We start from the raw sequence: 6,025 nt of genomic DNA on the forward strand, positions 1-6,025 counted from the left end.
AGCATGTCTCTCTGGAGAAAAGGCACTTTTGACAAGTCACACGAGAAAAAGCACAAGTGTGAATAATGAAATGAATGATGGCTGAATTCCATTAAGCTGCTCCGGTTTCAGGGTCCTGCTGTAGAACATGCTGGCTAACTGTTTCACTGTCATGGCCTACTGGGACACTTGAAAAGAAAAGCGCCATTGTTAATGCTATTAGTAACATCTGTGCTTTTCCTGCTATGACTTGTCGATATGTCTGCAGTGAAGGTTTATTTAAGGTCTTTTACCCTAATAAAGGTTTAGTCTTAAGCCTTCTATTCTCCATATTAGATTTGTATTTTTGACACATGGCAACTTTTGGCATTTGTCAAGTCCAATGATCTTCTCTAACGTGTTTAAAATATGTTCTCAGTAAAACAGTATAGGCTAAAATGAGACTTTGAGAATCAATTTTCACCCACAATGTTGGGCCTCCAACAGACACGTGTGTTTTGGCACAGTGTATGACACTACTCAAGAAAATAATTACATTTGCACACATTTTTTTAAATATCCAAATGATATAGATGTGTATCTGGTTTCTATTTGTTTAATCCCTCTTTAAAAATAAATCTCTTGTGTAAATGTTATCACTTCTACAGTAAACGGGACAACAAGGAGACCCTAAATGAACTACTGTAGTGCCGACCAGGCCCAGGTTTGATGTTCAGTTTCAGAAAGCTCTGCTCAGTCATGGTATCAATGTTGTTGCAAATATGACTGATAAAGTGCAGCTCAGTGAAGTCTTAGGAAGGTGTCTGTAAGTAGTTTTTGGTCTCGTTCCTGGCTCTGTCTGGCCCTTGTTCAGCTTCTGTTTCACCGTCCTGTCAGCCCTCATACTGGGGGTCTGGAATTAAACAAAGCAAAACAAACATAGCACAGATTCCATTGTGTGTGTGGTTTTTAAACTTGGCTTTTCTGGTCATTCTTTGCTATTCTGAGATGTAATTTTGCACACACGCAAGCACTCGGGCACACAGACACTCAATATCCAGATGAAATAACATTGCATGCTCTAAGAGGTGTATTAATATTGGCACTGCTCTCTCGGATTAGGAAAAAGACGGCAGATATTTCTAGACAGACGTTCTAATTTTACATTAAAACAGTCGGATCAGATTTTTTTTCTTTCTTTTCTATCCTACAAAGATAATCAGGTTTTATTTTTTGTGTGGTTTCAAGAGCCAGAGTTTTGTGGCTACATCTTTCAGTCTCCAGTGTTCCTGGCCCTTTGTGCTGATTCTTTATGTGAGGAATACTTTTCCACCTCACTAGCTGCGGCGCTCTCCTGTTTTCCCTGCTCATTCTTTGGATGGAGAGTGCGTTCTTTCTTTGTCAGTGTGAACATTATTATACCCCCCCCCCCAGTCTGAGGAGACTGTGGGGAGGTGAAGAGACCTGTGAGCAGAACATTGTGTTTGAGCTTTTGTCCGTCTGAACACTGACTAAGGGACTTACTGTATGTTCATCATAAGCAGCTTACATATTCTCACAATTGTCTTCTTATGTTGTATTACCTAAAGACCACAGCTAATCATTGAGGGACCATGTCTACTATAGACGTCATTATCATTCTCACAGCAACAAAAACTCTACTTTTGAGTGTTTAAGGAGGTAGAATAAAGTATACTGTGTGATTTTGGTGAAAATGAGGGCGTCAGTAGATCAGTTTGTAGGGACTTAGGAACCAGATTTCTAATACATCAAACGGATCAAGTCCAGATTCAAGATGGATACGTTTGAAAGGTGTCAGTTTGCGCTCTTAAGGCACCGGACCCCAACAATGCATCCCGACCGCGGTGTTTATAAAAGCTTGCCTCCTGCTAGCATAGGTTAAATGCAGAATGTACATTTCACTGTGTGCGGTTTTGTGTGCATGTGCGACTATAAAAAGTCTGTTATTATGAAAATGATGAGCTATAAATAAGAGTCAATGTGAGTGATGCAACTGTGCGTGCTTGTGAGTTTGTCATCTTCATTGGGTTTATGACACCGGACTGTTTGATCCCTGTTGTCCTCCAAAAAAACCAACACCTCCACACATTACCCCAAGGTCTTAATAAAGTCACCTGCTAATGCAAAGTTTATTGGTCTGCTGCAAATTCAGAACCTTTCACAAGTGACTTGTTATTGTTTTTAAAGCTCTGTTTACTCTGCAGTGCCCCAAACAAACCAGGCCCCTCTAACCAAGCCCCTCTCTGGGCTGCGACCCAAACGCTTTATTAGCTAGATGAGTGTTGGGTGGCCAAATCTAAAAGTGTGATCATCTGTGCAGTGTGTGTATGGAGAGTGTAAGAAACTGTACCAAAGAGTTTATTTAATTATGCGCTTGCCTTCTTGTGTGTATCATACATGTGTGAGAGTGTGTTTAAACCAGTTCTGACCAGCTGCTGTGTCTGTGGTGTGGTTGGCTTCACCTCTTTAAATGTTCGTGGGGAGGTGATTATTACATTATTTGTTTGTTGTTTTACAGAGTCTGCAATGCAATTAGGCAGTTGTTTTTCTCAGCTATGTTTACACCTGCTGACAGGTGCAGTTAAACGCTATATTAAGATACATCAGTAATTAGTGTTTCTGTTCAACAAATCTAATAGGATGAGATTGTTGTGTCAAAAACTGAAGCTCTCTTAAACAAGAGAACATTTTGTTTTTTGATCGTGCATTGAGGGATAAACAGGGCTTTTACTGGCCTGCTAGAGTTTGAATAGGTTTGGATTTAAAGGGTATAGCATTTCTGTAGCAGAAGGTTTTGTGGTGGCAAAAACCTGTGAAAGGAATCCATGAAAACAGTCATTTACACTTTGTCAGTATCGCACACAGATGTCACTGAAGTGTTCTCTCGCAACTCCTTTAATTTAGAAAGAGTACATTTTTGTCAATAGTTTTCCTCATTCTAACATTCAGCTTGGTTTCTCTTTTCCATCTGCGTCATTTAGGGCGATGCCTTATGTCTCCTTTCAAAACATGGCATTTTTTACTAGTTTGATAGCTAATTAGGTGCCATTAATGAACTGTGTTGTTGCTGAAATAAATCATGAAAGCAGCTCTTATCTGATCAGCTGTTCTACAGGTAGTTTTCATACCATTATAATCTCATACAGTTACATCCTAGTGATCACATGTGTGCAGTCATTTTATCCGTTGACTCAACAGAGCAGAGCTGGAGGTATCACAATGTTTTCTGAAGCTCTGTCCTATTTTTAGGGATTGCCATCAGTTGCTATCTTTGGAATTTGGTCAAATGTTAACATTTTAAATAGGATGCATCATGCACATTTAACTTTTACTGTACTTGACAGCTTCCCTAAATGAGTCGAGTCCCTTCTTTTATGTATACAAATATTTACTCATTGCCTCATCTCAATGTTTGCAGGATGGCCTCGAAATGCCACAACAGTTTAACTCAGCGTTACATTGGGATGATTACAACATAGAGCGTGAAAGGGATAGAAAAATACTGCTCATCTGTTTCCTAGCGGAGGCACTTTTATTTCACCTCCTCCTTTTTAGAAAAATTAAGTAAGCTCCAAATATTTCACCCCCACATGTAAACTGCATACTGTAGCTTTTCTTCACTTGGACTTTCCAGACAGAGGTTAAACACACTCAAATCAAATTCCCACAAACCTGCTGCATTTCATGTTAAGTCAAGAAAACTTCAACTTACAAAGCTAACAGTTGCTCCTTTGACAGATAATGAAAAACGGACTTTACAGGCCTTCTCGGTACTGGGGGAACATTTTATGGAGTTGTCAGCACCTCAGTGAAAAAAGGGATGCAAAGTTAAGTTCAAACACACAAACTTTCAGCCTCCAGTTTCTCTTAATTTCTCTGGTTTTAGGCTTTGTGAGAGACGTATTCCTGTTCACATGGATTGTCTGAGCTGTTTAAGATCTTCAGAATAACACATGGTGATTCTGTTTAGAGTGGCTTTTCTCTTCAGTATGGGGCTTATCAAGAGAGATTAAGCTGACATTAACTAACATTCCACCTACAGCTGCTAAAGAGCTGAGACTGTACGGAGTAATTCATTCATCAAGTCGATGCCTATGTGAACATCTTTGTTTAATGCACTTTCTTTCTCTCCTTTCAAACTCTACCTCTTCCTCATCTCTCTCACCTTCCCTTATCTTTCCATCTCCCTCTCATCCTCCCTTCTCTCCCGCTCGCTCTGTTTAGTAGGTCAACATGTCCTGCCTCCTCTCCACATTAATTGTTGTCTTGCTGTATCACGCAACCATTCACAGCTGGTACTCATTAGACCTGTGTCTGTGTTTGTCTGAATGTGTGCGCGTACGTGTGTTTGTATATGTGTGTGTGTGTTTGTCTGTGTTTGTGTGTGTATGTGTTCGCCAGGCCAGGGTAATTCCCCCTCTGTCTTTGATGAGCAGGTCGGTCCAAGGCTGCGGACGTAGTTCTGCAGGACGCTTCACACTCGGATGATAGGCTGGTGTTTGTAGTTTTCCACGCATTGCTCCCGTCTCTCATGTGTCAGGTCAGAGTCAGGACTGCGAGAGAAGACTTGATGTATGGTTGCTTAGAGGCTTGTAGTACTTGTTGTAGTGAGAGATTTGTCGCCTGTCATCAACGTGTTGTCCTCTTCATCTACTGCGTGATATATGAAAGGGGCAATGTCTCTTTAGTACCATGACACCCAATCAATAATATGTAACCTTTTACACACTGCATTTTATTATTGCATCTTTCGAAGGTGTCTGCCTGCCTTGTGTCTCATTTGATTGTATACGACTAGATCTTCCCTAGAGCGCAGCAATAAAGAAAGAAATGTGTAACCAAGGATTCTGAGAGGTCTTCAGAAAACAGATCCAAACTGAGCCAAAACAGACTCTAAGAAAAGAAAGCTAAACGCATCCAAGTTGTTTTTCAGCATGTCTGTTATTTTAAGGATCACTAATCTGCTTAGCAGTGGCGGCTGGTGGAAAATATTTTAGGTGGGGCTGTGGAAATGGTGATCAAACAATACTAGGGGGCATTTTTTTGAGAAAAGACCCCCTAAATTATGACTTCTGGTGATGTTAGAGGGGGGGGGAAGGACAATTTGAGGCTTAAAAATATGAGAAGATTGATCACTTCCATAACTTCCGTGTGGTTAGCTATGAATCTTCCAAAACTTCCAAACACCTTGTCCTGGACATAGTTTCTACAGCATAAACTGTGCTAACAAGCTGAGATTCCACAGATTCTAGAAATATAAGTATCATCACTGAGTGATCAGAACTCGCGACAGGGGAAGCAAATACAGACATCACACGACGTAGCTTTAGGTAGCAAAACACGGAGATATGCTCACCTTTTGCAGAATAACAATTCTGATCAAAAACGAGAAAAACGCAGCTGAAGGTTAATCCAATGTGTCTGTCACTTTGAAAAATGATTGATGATCCATAATTCAATTTTTATGTCAAAAACTGAGTTTTCATTAGCTGCTAATGGTAGCTTCCAGAGTGTATGACAGCTTCCTGTTTTGTCTCCTTGGATACGAGTCCAAACAACTCACAGACTGCACCGGGCGCTCACGTAGGAGCCCTGTGACCATCAGATTTGACGACGGTGATTGGCTGAAATTATGTTTCGGCGGCATAGTTTAAAGATAGCAACAGTTGGCTTCTGCTGCACTTGCTGCACTCTCGTCTGGGCGCTGTGCATAGCGCCCAGACGAGAGGGAGTAATGATACACGGGCAAGGCCAGGCAGGAAACATGTGACTTATCAGTAACTTTAGACATCGTAACACAATTTTAAACGAGATTTTATTGTAGATTATACATTTTACTGATACCAATTATATAATATTTACCTTGTTTATTAAAAATAAAAATAAAAATAAAAAATATATTTTTTAAATATATATTTTTTTTATTTTTTTATTTTTAATGTGGGAAGAGGGGGGGCGGCGCCCCTAGCGCCTCTATGGGCCGGCCGCCACTGCTGCTTAGAGAATATGCTGTTCGACACAAATTGGACTTTGCCCTGTCTATATT

The sequence above is a fragment of the Trematomus bernacchii genome, unplaced genomic scaffold (genome assembly GCF_902827165.1).
Source record: "Trematomus bernacchii unplaced genomic scaffold, fTreBer1.1, whole genome shotgun sequence".
NCBI classification, from domain to species: Eukaryota; Metazoa; Chordata; class Actinopteri; order Perciformes; family Nototheniidae; genus Trematomus; species Trematomus bernacchii.